The 18,548-nt window shown below is 43.9% G+C and overlaps 1 protein-coding gene across 2 annotated transcripts in view; it reads left to right on the forward strand.

Annotated features, from left to right (window-relative positions):
* The window catches only part of LOC115179372 (fidgetin-like), a 33,699-nt gene that overhangs the window by 10,201 nt on the left and 4,950 nt on the right, over window positions 1-18,548 (forward strand). The window lies entirely within an intron of this gene.

Consider the following 18,548-nt stretch of genomic DNA (forward strand, 5'->3'; position numbering starts at 1 on the left):
TACCAAATATCTGTTTCGCAATCTCTTGATTTTTAGGCCACACCTGAATAACGTGATAAAGACTACATCTAATCCTTAATACTGTAAATTTATAGGTCACCTAAGGCAAATCGATCTTAGTCTCTCTCATATCTTCAAGCATTTGAAATGAATGTTTCCCCACTTAACAGTGAGACAGAGGAGTCAGTGTGGAGATGTTAGTGAAAAAGAGAAGGCCGCGTAGCGTGGGGTAGACGGACCCCGACAGACCATAATAGCAGCACTGTCCAATATGGACTACAGTGCCTTCGTAGATAAAGGGATTTTCATGGCGATTCACTTGAACACAGACATGAGTGAAATGTGCTCGGACTGTGGATAATATGAAGTTATTCTCACCTCTCGCGACTATAGTTGAAGTCCTTTGTGCTGTGCCGGTGGTCAGGGAGATATATTTTACGGTTGTATTTAACAGATATTAGATTTAGAGCTTAGTGTCCGTGTGCGGCCACATCGATCATCAACCATCACTTATAAATAACCTGAGATGATCATTACTTCAGTCCCGGGGTCGTTGTTTTCCACCATTTTCACATTGAGGACCACAACATATCTTTCAGACTGTCAAATATCACTAGCTTCCATTATACATCATATAGATTACTATATAGGTAGCAGTCAAATCATTATTTTGATGAAAAGCAAAATGAGGTTCATTTGACATGGAATGGGTTATCTACATACTTGTGTGCACTTGCATTCGTCTATGTCTGATTAATATCCTTGAGCAATCTGTAAACATAAAGATATGCATATTCCCCTCCCCTTTTACCCTCATGTACCCTCCCAGTACCACCTCTGTGGTCAGAGTGAGTGTTGGAGAAGACTATTCATTCCGTGCTGAACCGGTGAACTAAGTAATCTGAATGTGCAAGAGGGACAGGCCTATTGGTTTACAAATCAATTGGCTGCATGTCCATGCCATTAGGTTGACATGTTACGGACGCAGTAAGAAGTGGTCGTAGAGGCAGGCTGTGGTTTGTTCCCCTGCTCCCCTGGACTTAGTCCAGCTACTAGACTCGCTTCTCTCTGTTTCCATTCATTCTCTCTGTCTTTTCTTCGCTCTACCACTGTTTGGCTATTCTCAGTGGATGAGTGCTTCAGGGGATATTGCTTACGGGAAAGTGTGTGTGTGTGCGTGCGTGCGTGTGTGCGTGCGTGTGTGTGTGGGTGTGTGTGTGTGTGTGTGTGTGTGTGTGGGTGTGGAGAGGAGATATTTTGGCCAATGAACCCTTGTTTAGCTCCATCCTCCAGCTCTGCTTTCTTGGAGTGAGTAAGTGCTCCCCAGGGAGAGAGGGCTGTAGTTTACCCAGGCTTAATGCACACACACACACATCACACACAGGCTGGCTCGGTGATGTGTGGTGCTGTGGGATAGAAAACAAAAGTAATCTTAAGAGATTCCCATGTTGGACACTGTCTCATAGCCTCATTTCTCTTGGCTGAAGTCAATTTAGGAATATGTTTGAATAGCTCATTTAATACACCGTTTAAAGTTGTCCCCACCTCTATAAAGAAATCTAATCAAATGTTATTTGTCACATACACATGGTTAGCAGATTTAATGCGAGTGTAGCGAAATGCTTGTGCTTCTAGTTCCGACCGTGCAGTAATATCTAACAAATAATCTAACAATTCCCAACAACTACCTCATACACACAAATCTAACAAGTAATCTAGCAATTCCCCAACAACTACCAAATACACACAAATCTAAAGGGGTGAATGAGAATATGTACGCATAAGTATATGGATGAGCGATGGCCGAGCGGCATAGGTAAGGTGCAGTAGATGGCATATAATACAGTATATATATGATATGAGTAATGTTAGGTATGTAAACATTATTAAAGTGGCATTATTTAAAGTGACTAGTGATCCATTTATTAAAGTGTCCAGTGATTGGGTCTCAATGTAGGCAGCAGCCTCTCTGAGTTAGTGATTGCTGTTTAGCAGTCTGATGGCCTTGAGATATAAGCTGTTTCTCAATCTCTCGGTCCCAGTTTGATGCACCTGTACTGACCTCACCTTCTGGATGATAGCAGTGTGAACAGGCAGTGGCTCAGGTGGTTGTTGTCCTATAATAAGGCCCATTGCAAAATGTTATATGTAATTCACTACAGGTACCTGTGTGAGCTAGTCTAGCTGGGCTAGGATGTTGTAATTTACTGCGTGTTGTCATGTACAAATCTTCCCAGCGTGGAATAGTTCTCAATCGTTCTGATTGTGAAGTCATGTTGTACAAATCTTCCCAGCGTGGAAATGTTCCCAGTCAATAACTGCACGCGCGCCTCTGTGGGTGGCTGAGCTCGTGCAGATGTTTCTCTCACACCTCCTCACCCTTGATTTAGATAGCTAGCATAATTAGCTGTAAACTGGTCGAGATGACTTGTTCTCAGAGGTGTGCCGTTTTACTTTGTTTGTACAGCTAGCTAACTAACAACCAAATATATGCACTGTCAATCGAAAACGTAGTGCCCAAGTCTTTGCAATCGCAAAAAATGTCTTCTCACATCAACCCTCATCACTTTGACACGTGAGTCCGGGTATTTATATGCTGAACTCACGCCTCAACAAGCTTCTGATTGGTCAGAGACAATACTCCTGGCCATCGTTGATTGGCAGATGTGTGAAGCAAATGTGCATTCCCACAGAACAGTTTCTCGAGGTCGAGGCAGGGTGTGAGAGAAACATCCACACGAGCTCAGCCATCCACAAAAAGAGACGAGCTCAGCCATCCACAGAAAGAGACGAGCTCAGCCATCCACATAAAGAGACGAGCTCAGCCATCCACATAAAGAGACGAGCTCAGCCATCCACATAAAGAGACGAGCTCAGCCATCCACAAAAAGAGACGAGCTCAGCCATCCACAAAAAGAGACGAGCTCAGACATCCACATAAAGAGACGAGCTCAGCCATCCACATAAAGAGACGGGCTCAGCCATCCACATGAAGAGACGAGCTCAGCCATCCACATGAAGAGACAAGCTCAGCCATCCACATAAAGAGACGAGCTCAGCCATCCACATGAAGAGACGAGCTCAGCCATCCACATAAAGAGACGGGCTCAGCCATCCACATGAAGAGACAAGCTCAGCCATCCACATGAAGAGACGAGCTCAGCCATCCACATGAAGAGACGAGCTCAGCCATCCACATGAAGAGACAAGCTCAGCCATCCACGTAAAGAGACGAGCTCAGCCATCCACATGAAGAGACAAGCTCAGCCATCCACGTAAAAAGACGAGCTCAGCCATCCACGTAAAGAGACGAGCTCAGCCATCCACATGAAGAGATGTGCGAGCAATTATTTAACTGGGAACATTTTCACGCTGGGAGATATTATACAGCATGACGTCACAATCAGAACACAATCAAAACGATTGAGAACTATTTCACACCGGGAAGAGTATTACATGATACAGGTACCTGTGTGAGTAAGGCTAGCTGGGCTAGCATGTTGCTCCATCCTCCAGCTCACACAGGTACCTGTAGTGGATTACAACATGCTAGCCCAGCAAGCCTTGCTCACACAGGTACATGTGTCGTGTTGCCCTATGTACATGGTCATTGAACACTTGGTCCCTTTAATAATGTTTACATAATGTTTTACCCATTTCATATCTATGTACTGTGTTCTAGTCAAGGCTCATTCTATATAACTACTGCTGTACACACCTTTGATATTCATATACTGTCCATACGGTCTATACACAACATTATATACACTGTATATATTTATATATAACTCAGGGCGGCAGGTAGCCTAGTGGTTAGAGCGTTGGGCCAGTAACCGAAAGGTTGCTAGATTGAATCCCTGAGCTGACAAGGTAAAGATCTGTCGTTCTGCCCCTGAACAAGGCAGTTAACCCACTGTTCCTATGCCATCATTGTAAATGAGAATTTGTTCTGACATGCTTAGTTAAATAAAGGTTAAATAAAAAATACTCTCAACTCTGACGTTGCTTATTCTATTTCTTAATTTTTATTTGGGGATTTGTGTGTATTGTTACGTATATTGCACTGTTGGAGCTAGATACACGAGCATTTCACTGCACCTGTGATAACATCTGCAAAATATGTCTAGGGACCAATAACATTTGATTTGATTTGTAATTGGGTGTGAGCTAGGCTAGCATGGCTATCATATTGTAATTGGGCTAATGTGTAGAGCTAGGCTACCTGGGCTAGCATGTTGTCATTGGGTTAATGTGTAGAGCTAGGCTACCTGGGCTAGCATGTGGTCATTGGGTTAATATGTAGAGCTAGGCTACCTGGGCTAGCATGTGGTCATTGGGTTAATGTGTAGAGCTAGGCTACCTGCGCTAGCATGTTGTCATTGGGTTAATGTGTAGAGCTAGGCTACCTGGGCTAGCATGTTGTCATTGGGTTAATGTGTAGAGCTAGGCTAACTGGGCTAGCATGTTGTCATTGGGTTAATATGTAGAGCTAGGCTACCTGCGCTAGCATGTTGTCATTGGGTTAATGTGTAGAGCTAGGCTACCTGGGCTAGCATGTTGTCATTGGGTTAATGTGTAGAGCTAGGCTACCTGGGCTAGCATGTTGTCATTGGGTTAGTGTGTAGAGCTAGGCTACCTGGGCTAGCATGTTGTCATTGGGTTAATGTGTACCTGGTCTTGGAGGGTCAGTCAAGTGTGAGTGTCAGTGTGGTGTGTCGCATTTCCTTTCCTTTCCTTTATTTTCCTTTTCTCTCTCTCTCTCTCTCTCTCTCGCTCTCTCTCTCTCGCTCTCTCTCTCTCTCTCTCTCTCTCTCTCTCTCGCTCTCTCTCTCTCTCTCGCTCGCCCTCTCGCTCTCTCTCTCTCTCTCGCTCGCCCTCTCGCTCTCTCTCTCTCTCGCTCGCCCTCTCGCTCTCTCTCTCTCTCGCTCGCCCTCTCGCTCTCTCTCTCGCTCACCCTCTCGCTCTCGCTCGCCCTCTCGCTCTCTCTCTCTCTCTCTCGCTCGCCCTCTCGCTCGCCCTCTCGCTCTCTCTCTCTCTCGCTCGCCCTCTCGCTCTCTCTCGCTCGCCCTCTCGCTCTCTCTTTCTGTTAGCCTCCTCTCTCTCTCTCTCTCTCTCTCTGACTGTCTGAAAGTGTGATCACAGTAAGGTAGGAGATGACTGACTTATTGCAGTACTGTGTTGTCCAGAGGAAGGAGGTAGCCGTTGCCCATAGCAACTGATTTAGGGTCAGATATTTTCACCGAAGCTAATGATGTCATCTCCTCAGCACCGTTGAGGTTCATTGCACTCTTTCACTTTGACCATTACCAAGCCATTTCAGGCGTTCTCATTCAAATCAATGTCCTTGTTTTTTGAAGTGAGATACTGGTCAAACGTTTGACGGCGCTCACAAGAAAAGTGTGGTCCTTATATCCGCTTTACACTGGTTTATCTGTAGTACAGCTTAGACCACTCTAACACCTTTCGGGTACATTAACGGTGAATGTGATTAAAGCCAGAGATCGATAGAGACTGACACCCTGCTGGGGGGTGTCACCAGAGGTGTGTGTGTGTTTATGTGTGCTCGTGCACGTGTGTGTGTGTGTGTGTGTGTGTGTGTCACGGTGCACCCACCCCAGTAATATGAGAGCAGACACTGCCTGTTAACAGGCGTACAGCTGCTGTCAGGCACTCTCTCTAACTCTGTTAGGGCTCTTATTGATTGCTCATTATTACTGTTCCCTGAAAGATGAGCTTCCCTTATGATTACATTAAATCTGCTCTCTCTTATTCCTCTGAGACACCGTCTGGCTTATTGCTACCCCCCATCACGCTCCAACCGCCGAGATGCCATATTAAGGAGGGGGAAGGCGTTTTGTAATCGCCGTGGTTTTGACTGTTTAGTTTGATGCTTCCAAATACCTGTCTGGAAATTGTTTGAGGAATTGACTAACCTGGTCTCTCCGTGAAATGGAAATAAGCGATGATTGATATTCTTTTTGTCAATTGTAATTATACTTACAATAACGATTTTTTTGATTTCCTCCCCACTAATTTGATGTAATACTAAAACAGTTATTGTAAAACAAAAGGGAAAATAGAGGATAAGAGATGAAATAATGACTAATGACATTAAGACACTAAGATATTTTTATTTTAAATGAAGCAAGTATCTGGGTCTTTCCTCTTCTTGTGGTGTGATATCATGAGTGAGTTGTCTGAAATATATATTGCTCAGTCAGTCACGGGCTGGTTCTTGTAAAGTTTGGACTTTTCCAAATCTACCCCTCAGTCTCAGAGCTGCATCAGAGGCCATCTTATCACTCAGTCCCGATGAATTATTCAAAGGAATCGACGGCGTCAGTTCAGTCTGAGAACCTGTGACGGTGTTACGCTGACTGCCTAGCTGGCTTGATATTCACTCAGAGAACTGTAATGGATGTCCTCATAGAGTCAAACTAACAGCTCATTCTAACTTCCAAAGGCAGAAATGTCTCGGGAGCAAAGAGACTGAAATATGTGTGGTGTAGTTTGGTTGGAGTTATTTATATTTTGAGAGTGTGTGTGTGTGTGTGTTTTATTTTAATTTTATTTCACCTTTATTTAACAGGTAGGCTAGTTGAGAACAAGTTCTCATTTGCAACTGCGACCTGGCCAAGATAAAGCATAGCAATTCGACAGTCAATAATACAGTAGAAAAAAGAAAACAAAAAGTCTATATACAGTGAGTGCAAATGAGGTAAGTTAAGGCAATAAATAGGCCATGGTGGCGAAGTAATTACAATATAGCAATTAAACACTGGAATGGTAGATGTGCAGACGATGAATGTGCAAGTAGAGATACTGGTGTGTGTGTGTGTGTGTGTGTGTGTGTGTGTGTGTGTGTGTGTGTGTGTGTGTGTGTGTGTGTGTGTGTGTGTGTGTGTGTGTGTGTGTGTGTGTGTGTGTGTTGCGGCTCCTCAGAGGTAGACTGGGTAACGCTAGTGAGAATCTCTTGCCCCCTCGACACGTCTGGCTCAGTCTCAATGCCACAGATCGATGGCCATATTGATCCACTGTTTGAGTGTTTAGACAACCTGTGTGAATTCCACCAGAATGAAATCCACATTGAATTCAAAGTAGAGGTATTTTAGACTCCAAATGAGTCTGGAGTTAACCAATGGTTTTCGTCATGTTTTACCAAATTGTAAAATATTATTAGCAATATTGAAGTAAACACATTTTTCTTATTCCGTATAATTTCAGGCATGAATGAAATAATTGCAAACTGTCAATAATGTCCTTTTATTTGGTGTGCCGGTATCCCTTTATGTAGATTTTTGTTGGATGAAAAACCCGCCTGAGCTGGCAGTGCCTGATGTGAAGTGTGAAAGACTTAACACCTTTGACTTCCAAACTGATCCCATGCGTTTACAGTTCAATATGGAGGTTGGGGTTATTTCAGAATGGTGCTGTTCAGTAGTAGAGACGGGCTGTGTTCTGCTGACAGCAGTTTTTAATCTGAGCCAACTCCTGTTTGGAGCGGGCCTCTCTGACCCCCATCTCACCAACACACGGTCGCCCGCCTTTTCCTCTTTTGGAGGATTGTCAGGGTGGCTATCGTCAGATAATTAGCAGCAGCAGAGCTCTTAACTGGTGACTCTTGTCTCTGTTGGAGGGGTTTGCACTGTTGGCTATGGCAGTGTAGAAATTATTCTGACACAAACCACTATCAAGAAGCGCATGCATTCGATGCACACACGCACGCACACACATTCATTCACAAACAGTGTCACTTTGACAACCATGCCTGGCTCGTCTGTCGAAAGCTTAACGTTACCGTGCCTGCCGCAGCACACACACACAAACAGAAAGCCAGTGACAACAAAGTGATGCATCAGTGGCTGGTGTTCAATAACCATTCAAGAGGAAACTCTGGTTCCACTGTTGTCAGAAAGTTAAAAGTTATGTGACAAAACTCTTTCAAATGAAGATAATAGTAAGTAATTGTAGGTATTTCTTGTACGTGAAATGTACCAAATTGGCTTTAATTGACATTTGATTTCCATGAACAATATTTTTCAAGTCGACACCACACTTGCACTCAAGGAATCACACAGGAATATGAACAAATTAGAAACAGCATATCTCGAGTCCACATTCGTTGTAGGGGACTTTAACAAAATAAATCTAAAGAAAGTTCTCCCAAAATTCCACCAACACATCTCTTGCCTCTTACAGGAAAAATAAGTTGGTCCCCCTTCAGAAAATCAGACCACACCTTCATTCTGATCTTGCAAGTCTACAAACAAAAATGAAAGCAGGAAAAGCCATGGTAAGATTTGTTAAACGCTGGTCTGACCAATCAGAATTTATGCTACAAGACTGAGAAATTTTCTGGGTTGCCTCTGACAATAACATCAACGAGTACACAGACTCAGTCACAGGGTTCATCAGGAAATGCATAAAGGATTTTATCCCAACAATGACAATTCACACATATCCCAAACAGAAACTGTAGTTCAATAGCAACATCCGTGCAAAACTGAGAGAGCGAACCAGCGCATTCAACTTGGATTTCTGGGAATATGGATGAATACAAAAAGACCAGCTACGACCTCCAGAAATAAATCAAAAGACGAAAAAAGACAGTACAGGGATTGCATTTAGACGGCTCTGATGCTAGACGCATGTGGCAAGGACTACAAACCATTACGGACTACAAGGGGAAAACTATCAGCACGGCGAACACAGATGCCTTTCCACTAGACAAGCTAAACAACTTCTACTGTATGCTCGTTTCGAGGAAATCAACACTGATCCCTCTACGAGGCCCCTGCTGCTGTACTGAGCTCTCAATCTCTGTGACTGATGTGAGTAGGACCTTCAAGCATGTGAATACTCGCAGAGCAGCCGGCCCAGACGGCATCCCCGGCCGCGTCCTCAGAGCATGTGCAGACCAGCTGGCTGGAGTGTTAAACCTCTCCCTGTCCCAGTCTGTGGTGCCCACATGCTTCAAGATGTCCGTCATTGTCCCTTTACCCAAGCAAACTAAGGCAACCCACCTAAATTACTATCGCCCTTGTAAAAATATTCAACGATAAATACAAAGCGCAGAGAACTAGAGATCAACGGAACTAGTTGTTTTTCAGTTCAACATCTGTTTAGAATTAGGCTTCCAGTTCAGGACTCATAGCTGCGTGTGGCAAGTTCTCATTGGTCCAAACTATCTATACATTGAAGCCTGAAACAGGAAACTTTGTATTTGGCCATTGGCCCAATTTTACTGCAGTGAATTCTAGTTAGTCAACCACAGGCTAGGCGTCGGTATAAACTACATCCTGTCTCAGTGGAGAAACAACGAGAACAGGAAAGAATGAACATCGAACATCCACTTTCAAGCATAACAACTATGATTTGTTCTCTTTGAATAAATCTATTTTTCTCCCCCTGATTTGCTTTGGGGTCTGTGTTGTTGAAGAATAACATCAACTGCTAACATCCTGTAGCACTCACTTCTGTCGTCATGAAGTGCTTCAAGAGGCAGGTCAAGGACCACATCAGCTCCACCTTACCTGACACCCTGGACCCACTCCAATTTGCATACCTCCCCAACAGATCCACAGATGACGCAATCGCCATTGCGCTACACACTACCCTATCCCACCTGGACAAGAGGAACACCTATGTGAGAATGCTGTTCATTGCCTACAGCTCAGCATTCAACACCATAGTCCCCTTCAAGCTTGACACTAAGCTCAAGGCCCTGAGTATGAGGACCATCTGCAATTGGATCCTGGACTTCCTGACAGGCAGACCCCAGGTGGTGAGGGTAGTCAACAACACCTCTGCCACGCTGACCCTCAACACGGGGCCCCCCATGGGTGCATGCTCAGCCCCCTCCTCTGCTCCCTGTGGTGCCAGGGAAACAGCCTCTCCCTCAGCATCAGCCAAACCAAGGAGCTGATCGTGGACTACAGGAAACAGGGGGAGGAGCCCTCCCCTATTGTCATTGACAGGGCTGCAGTGGAGGGGGTCAAAAGCTCCAAGTTCCTCGGCGTCCACATCACAGAGAACCTGACATGGTCCAATTACACTACCACCGTAGGCGCCTGAAGAAATTCGGGATGGGATCTGGGATCCTAATGAAGTTCTACAGCTGCACATTCGACAGCCTGGTACTCCTGGTACGACAACTGCTTCGCTCTAAACCAGAAGGCCATATAGAGGGCCTAATACATCACTTGGGGCAACCTTCCTGCCTTTCAGGACATCTACACCAGGTGGTGCCTGAGGAAGGCCCAAAAGATCATCAAGGTCTCCATTCACCCGAGCTACAGACTTTTCACTCTGTTACCATCCGGAAAGCGGTATTGGAATATCGGCTCTGAGACAGCTTCTACCACCAGGCCATCAGAATGCTGAAAAACTCAACCTAGCTGTCTCCCTGCACAGACTTGCACATTAGAGACTATTTGCACCGGAGAGACTGTATATGGACCATAGAAATTATTTGCACTGACTACCCACATATCCAACCCTTACACACAAACACATACACACAAACACCCATAAACACACACACACACACACACACACACACACACACACACACACACACACACACACACACACACACACACACACACACACACACACACACGCTGCTGTTCTATTATATACTATTGATCTCACTACCCACTTAATATTAGTAAATACAGTGTAAATCCAGTCCATTATTCATGTACAACTACCTCTATTACATGTACTATTTTGGACTCTTCTCATTGTTATTATTGATCACTGGTTAATGTACTGCATTGTTATTATTGATCACTGGTTAATGTACTGCGTTGTTATTATTGATCACTGGTTAATGTACTGCATTGTTATTATTGATCACTGGTTAATGTACTGCGTTGTTATTATTGATCACTGGTTAATGTACTGCATTGTTATTATTGATCACTGGTTAATGTACTGCATTATTATTGATCACTGGTTAATGTACTGCGTTGTTATTATTGATCACTGGTTAATGTACTGCCTTGTTATTATTGATCACTGGTTAATGTACTGTCTTGTTATTATTGATCACTGGTTAATGTACTGCGTTGTTATTATTGATCACTGGTTAATGTACTGCATTGTTATTATTGATCACTGGTTAATGTACTGCATTGTTATTATTGATCACTGGTTAATGTACTGCGTTGTTATTATTGATCACTGGTTAATGTACTGCATTGTTATTATTGATCACTGGTTAATGTACTGCATTGTTAAGGGAGCTAGGACATAAGCATTTTGCTGCATCTTTTATACCAGCTGTAAATTGTGTTTGGGACAAATACATTTGATTTGATTTGACAATGAGATGTATGCATATGTTGATATTGAGTCTAATTTAGTACCTACGGACAGTGAATCCAATGGCCTGCTCTGTGATTTTGTTGCGTGTGTACGCGTCGTCATGTGGATTATTCTCTGACTAGAACATTAGAATAATGAGCGGGGAAAGAGCCTTTCTCTTCTAGTGTCTCTTTGTGCTGCCGTGGTAACAACCCCGTGAATAGTTATTTTGGATTACCTATCAAAGTCTTCTCTCCCCAAGCACCCAATAGATGGTACTTCCAGAAATGAGTCACTTGAAAATGATCATCGTCCAACACCGTATAAGGTAATGGATAACCATCACACTCCATTTCCCTGCCTCCTCACCCACACAAACGCAGCGCTCTTGAAATATGATGCATCTACTGTGCTTAGCGGGCACTTAATGTCTGAAAGTACCCTGTTTGCGTTGATTTACCGACCGCAGCGGTAAAAAAAGAGTGCGCCTCGCGACGTTTAGTGTCTCGCCGCTTGTTCACTCAATAATTATCTCATTTTATTTACGCAGACAGACAGCTTTAGATGAGGTGAGAGCCTTCCCCTCCATTATCTGTAGGTGGGCCTCTCTCGCTGCCTTTCTACTGCACCCCCTCATAGTCCACAGTCCCTTTAATGACGTCCTCCACGTCGAGGACTTTTCCAAGTTTCGATTTCACGAGGAACACACAGTGCACATAGACATGTAGGCACGCACGTGCGCGCACACACACACACACTCCACCTGTGTTAAAAAATAAACGTTGAACTGAATGACACAATGACTCTCCTCTGCCGGTCGTCCAATCAATGTGGTTTCTAAAAGGATTAGGGCCTTCAGTCTGAAATCTATTTTAATTACTTAACAAGCAGGTAAACAAAGTCGCAGTGGCACCGCCGGTATAGATCCAGGCTGGGGTGTGTCAATACCACCTAGCCCTGTGTTAACCCCTGCAGGACCCCTAAAGAAAAAAGATCTTGGGCCCCCTCCCAAATGGTACCTTATTACCTATAAAGTGCACTAGGTTTGAACAGGGCCCATATAGCACTGGTGAAAAGTACTGTATAGGGAATAGGGTGCCATTTGGAACAAAGTCCTGGCCTACGCCACCAGGAGGATCCCATCACCTCTAGCAGGTTTAGAATATATGTAGATGAGGTCCCTCAGCAGTGGCTTACTGTTTTAAATGAGCCCTGTTTTTTCTAGCGTCCTGAGAATGTCAGCACATTCTGGGGACGTATTAGGACATGTCCATGCTTGTTAAGATGAATCTGCAGGATTGCAGTTTGTGTGTGTTCGTGTGTGTGGTATGTGTTGGAGACGAGGGAGGAGTAAGGGGGGGGTCATTATGTTGGCTAACAGCGGTGAAAGGCATTGTCGGTGTTAACACTGGGTTAAAATGATCTGGTGTCTTGTCTCAGTGGGCTACAGGCCCGCTGTGTGTTTATGTATGTGTGTGCTGTGTCTTTGAGAGCGCCATCGTGGGTATAACCGGGTGATTAGGCACGGTGCGCCAGTCACAGGAAATGGACTGTCTGAATGACAGGCCCCGACTGCATTAAAGATGAATGGCGAGGCGCTAGGGCGTTAGCGTCCCCGTGTCGCCGCCGCGGCCCCGGCTTAGAGCTCACTCTGAATATCTCTCAATTTCCTCCCTGACTGACACGTGAAGCCATGCACAATTTCCTTGATCCGGAGCATTTGTTTAACTGCGCTCTCCGTTTAACCCAGAGCTCTGATAGTAGGTCTAGTAAAAGGCAATTTATCCAGTGTCACTTCATTATACAGCTCAGGGGAAAGTGTCACTATATTTGCCTAGATAGATTTGTTAGTGCTCAATGGAGTAATCAAAAGTGTCTGTATTGTCATGGGACATGGACTCTTCGCAACATTAGCTCACTTTTAAGGTCTGAAAACATCTGGCAAACTTTTACTGGAGAGTGAACTATCACTTTAACTATCCCTGAAAGCCGCCGGGTTATAGTTTCTAGAGCAAATCCATAACGTGAGGGAGAATTAGTAGGGATGAGGGATCACCAAATTACTAGGAATATTTAAAGGATATCTGTCGGATTTTCTAAAATGACCCGTCACTCAGAATTTCCTGAATTCCAGTTGGTGTTATACGTTTTTTAATATAAAATCTAATTTTCGTTGATGACAGCTTATCTTTTGTGTCTGTATTGAAAGTGGAAAGTCACTGCTCGCTGTCTGCGCTTTTAACTCGCTCTGTTTTTGTGGTTGTTGTTTTCCCTCAGACTAGTTGTTGTCATGGTAGGCCACCGAACAGCGGTTGGGCTTCAAAATGTGTGCTTCAAAGACTGCAACGCTTGGTTTTTGTTTATCTTTACAGTTTCAGAAGAAATGGGGGGGTTTGGTCTTTGCTTGGTCTGTGGGGGTTCGTAACTAATTTGTCAAGCTTTGGGTTCAAGCTATTTTATTTTAATTTTGTTTTATATATATATATATATATTTCTGTTTTGGAAGGGATCTATGGAGTGACAGATAATATTTTTTGGATGAAATGATCTAATCCTCAGACATTGGAATTTAAACATTCACGTGAGGCGTTTCAGCTCCATCTTCTCAGACACAAAGTACCTCTTTAAATCCCGCATTTACATACCAACAGAGGAGAAACAAATACTTCAAATATAACTTCACTTGTTCTGTTGTCTTTGAGGTTGAACCCCAGACTCCCAAGTCCTTGCTTTCTCTTCTGTTTCAAGCTCTATAAACAGGCAGCTTGATTTTAAGTGGAGTTTTTTGCCTGACAATCTATTGTATACAGGTACCCACATTTCTGAACAGAACTATGAGTATTAGTGGGCCACCAGACAATCGTTACCTTCATTAGGAGTACACAAGCGTTTAGGAATCCGGATGACAACATTGATGCAATGTTATAGCTGGGTCGTACGCTAAGAGTCAAACTGTAACTTCTTAGCTTAGGGACCTGACATCAGTATTTGTAAGTGCAGCGGTTCAATCAATTAACCAAAACACTGAAGCAATTTTGATTGCAGTGTCTGACACTCATTCACGACTAATTACTTAATTAATTGCATTTTAGAGGGCTTAATCACATTATTTTACACGGCAGGTAGCGTGCCAATACGGCATCGCCACTGGCTTAGTAACAGTGTCAATGTGGCAGCCTCATTAACAAGGTGACACACACACACGCACGCACGCACGTACACACACACACACAATATCTCGCTGAATTCGAGGTTAAATGATGCCCTCTGCTCTATTTCAGTAATTGCTGTGACCATTTCCTCATGAAATTTAATTGGTCTCTTATTCTCATTTGATGAAGTTAGATCACTTGTCAATCAGTTGCTGCCACAAATTCAGTCTTTCACCACATTTCATTTCAAAACCCGCTGCCGAACATGTTCTGAATATATTGCGGCGTAACTTGTTTGGCGTGCATAATGCGAGACGACTCGTCGGAAGAGAAGGGTCTTTGGATGTGTGTTTGTTCACGTCTGTCTCTGTAAACGCATGGATCTTAGTTATGACAGGGCTGAAATAGGTAGTCCGCTCACACACTCTCTGTGCAGAATCACACAGCAGACGGACTTCAAAGAGCTCATTAGTGCTTTCTGAAGACCTGTTTACTCCACACTCACAGACACACACGCACACGTACACACCCCTTTCTAATATACAGTCGCGTTGATGCCAATGTCCAGAAGCAGAAATGAGTTTGATTTGATCTTCTATATGACGGACAGAAAAGACACAGACATGCCTTGATGCTCTCTGGACGTATCCAAATGTGGTTGGATGTTGTTGCAGATGAGTGCATTCATGCTCGGCCAGACTCACACACTCTCCCTTTCTCTTAGAGAGCGCACGCACACGCTCACACACACACACACGCTCACACACACACACACGCTCACACACACACACACGCACACACACACACACACACACACACACACACACACACACACACACACACACACACACACACACACAGTTCCTGATAAAAGTATAGTTGCTCTTGACAATTTTGCTACACGGTCATTCATGGTGATCCATATTCTTGCATTGGATGTTAATATTGAGAATGTTTTCAATTAGAGTGGCATAATAGTTTTTCTAAGATTATAGATTTGTGTATTCCATGTTTTAACCATCACATAGACTACAATGTATGATTGAAGTGCCAGTCTCAGGGCCTGTTCCATGTGTTTGTGGAAGTGCATAAGGTTCAAAGCCTTGAGTTCAAACTCATATGCCCTCATCTGAATAACGGGAGACTAATCAGTGTTACCTGATTTAAATAGTGCAAGTTATCATTTGGCCCTCATTTGCATAGTGGAGGTAATCACTGGATGAGTCTCAAATGGCACCCTATTCCCTAATAATCTGCACCTCTGGACCAGGGCCTATAGGGCTATGGTCAAAAGTAGTGCACTATGTAGGGAATAGGATCCCATTGAGACGCAAGCTGTGGCTTTACATTAACCCCCTGATTGGAGAGATGAAGGCACTGATGGAGCCTGACACGTCTCTTAGAAGTGTTGGCTTTATTGATGATGGAATTATAAAGATTCCATGTTTTCTAAATGGATTTAAATAAGATAGGGGTGATTGAGGTTTTCTATGTTAATATTACGGTGATAAAAGGGAGGTTAGGGGGTTGTTTTAAGTCGGCTGGAATTTGGAAGATTTGGAAGATGTGTTTTCTTTTTTTTTACTGCGTAGAAGGTCGTGTGGGTGTGTATTTATTTGTGTGTGTGTGTGTGTGTGTGTGCTTGTATCTGTTGGCACTGCATACCCTCTCTCCCACCCTCTATTTCCCCTATAGCTTCTCTCTCTCCCTTTGTCCCTCTCCCCCTCTGTCATCCCCCCTCTCTTTCCCTCCTTCCCTCCTGTGTGTTTCTCTCCATTGACATGCTGGCAGCTGAACCGTGGTCCCCAGAGCAAGGCCCAGTACACAGTACTAGGAGTCAGACTGAGAATTCTCCAACACAGGCAGGGAGGAGGGAGGCATCTCTAGTTAATAATAACACTGTGAGGAGAGAGGCTAGCTAGCACTCCAAGGAGAGAGACCATGCTGCTGTGAAGAGAGAGAGAGAGAGAGAGATGTTGTTTGGGTAGACCAGGGTATTGTGAGAGCGATACAAGAAGATATACTGTTGTGTTGAAATATTGGAGAGATACTATATTTTTAAGAGAGTATAGAATGGTATTTTTCCCTCCAAACTGTTACTACCATAACCTCTGAACTACTTAATACTCTGCTATCTATCTACAAATGAAATGATCATTCTTCCAATAAATTACATTTACCCCAAAAATTATCAAACTATTTTAGAACTTTGGACAAATATTGCAGCTATCGTATAATGGTGAAGTTGGGAGGTTTTAGAACCTCACAATTAGTATAAAGGATGTGAGAAATACTGCAATAACCACCCACATAGCTATCGGGTGTAATGTCTTGCTGGGTACAAGATATAACGTTCTCCATTAGCTAACCATGACAAATAATAATTTACGAACCAGAAAAATCACAGAGTTTAGAACAATATTTTCTGATGATGCTTTTTTTTAAATATAAATGCATTATGTTTTTAGAATTCTCAAATGAGCTGCATTGGCAAATGAATACCTTTTTGTTTTTAACTCCCATCCTTACCTAAGCTTCAACTTTTTTACATTTTGGCAATTAGTTCACTTCTGTGTCGAACCTCTAAGCCCAAAATAAACATTGAGTAAACATTCTAGTTGTGTATCCAAACCCATTTTACTGTGCAGAAGTATACTTGTTTTACAAAACAAGAAAAATAATACAGATGCTATATAATTAGTTATCAATAACAACAATTATTCCCATCATGCAGCAGTTATTTTTAAGAAACCACTGTCAATGAACCGTCATGTAACACTCCGCACTGTTCCATTATATTAGCTGACTGCTGTTTGTTGATCAATTTGATCCAGGTCGAAGTATTTCCAAGCCCTTTCTCTCCGTCGAGTTTCATAGAGTCATTACGTAAAGGAGCGTGACATGCGTGCCAGCCCTGGCAAGACTCCCCTCGGCTAAAACCTTGTAAATGAACACAATTAGCAAATCGTCATCCTGCTAATTAGCTGCTGGTGTCTGGCGAGACGTCTGGGAGAGAGAATCAGAGAGGAGCCTGGGGGATTCCCCCGCTCCATTACCAAACAAACACCATGCTACGCTGACACGCCGAACCTACTGGAGATGTGTGTCAGTGAATGTGTGTGTGTGTGTGTTCACGCCAGTTACACTTAAAAAACCCAAAAGGAACGTCCGTGGTACGGTGATTGTAAGGCATACAGTGCTTAAAGGGCCTCCGACGGTGGATTCATAAGACATGCTACTGAGACTGAAGAAAGGATGGTCATAAACGATCCTCATAATCCGCTGTGTGTTAAATCAAATCAAACAGAGTCCGATCTGAGAGGAGGCTCCTACGACGATGTGGGTCTGGCCTTTGATAGCACCATGCTTTGATAGTGAGATGACTGTGTGTGTGTGGGTGTGGGTGTGTCTGTGTGTGTGTGTGTTAGTATTTGCAGATAGTCTTCGGGGATTATATAAAATAGTGGCTCTTGAGCCTCAGAGGCAACAAAGGGAGCTAGGTGACTGAAGTGTGTGTGAGATGGAGCGAACGAGCCAGAGGAGGGGGGGAGAGAAAAAGGGATGAGGACAAAGATGGGAGGGGGTAATGAGAGAGGGTGGACAGGGAAAAGGTGCGAGAGAGAAAGGGAAAGAGAAAGGTAGGAGAAAATGGAGATGGAAAGGCAGAGAGACAGAGAGAGAGAGAGGTGACGGGGTGGAGGTGCAGTCCGGCACTGTGCGGTGTATGGCAGAGGCCTCATACACAGGGTGTTGTAATTCATAGCCAGCTGTGGATCTGGTGTGTGTGTGTGTGTGTGTGTGTATTGATGAAAGCAGCAGAACACTGACGGCGGGGGGAGATTGCTTTGCTGCACTAGGCGAGGCGCACTCTGAAACCATCTCCGGCCGCCTGAGATGAGAGAGGGATTATGGAGTGACCTGCCATGTCTGTGTCATATTGTACTGTGCAGGGTGCATTATTTTGTCCTAACCTGGTAGCGACCAGCCCGGTCCCAAGGCAGAGAGGCGGTGTCCTTCATGTGATCTGTCAGTACCCGTGTCATATATACCATCCGTGTTCCTAGAAACAAAAGAATGCGAGACGCC

This window comes from Salmo trutta, chromosome 39 (genome assembly GCF_901001165.1).
Source record: "Salmo trutta chromosome 39, fSalTru1.1, whole genome shotgun sequence".
Lineage (NCBI taxonomy): Eukaryota > Metazoa > Chordata > Actinopteri > Salmoniformes > Salmonidae > Salmo > Salmo trutta.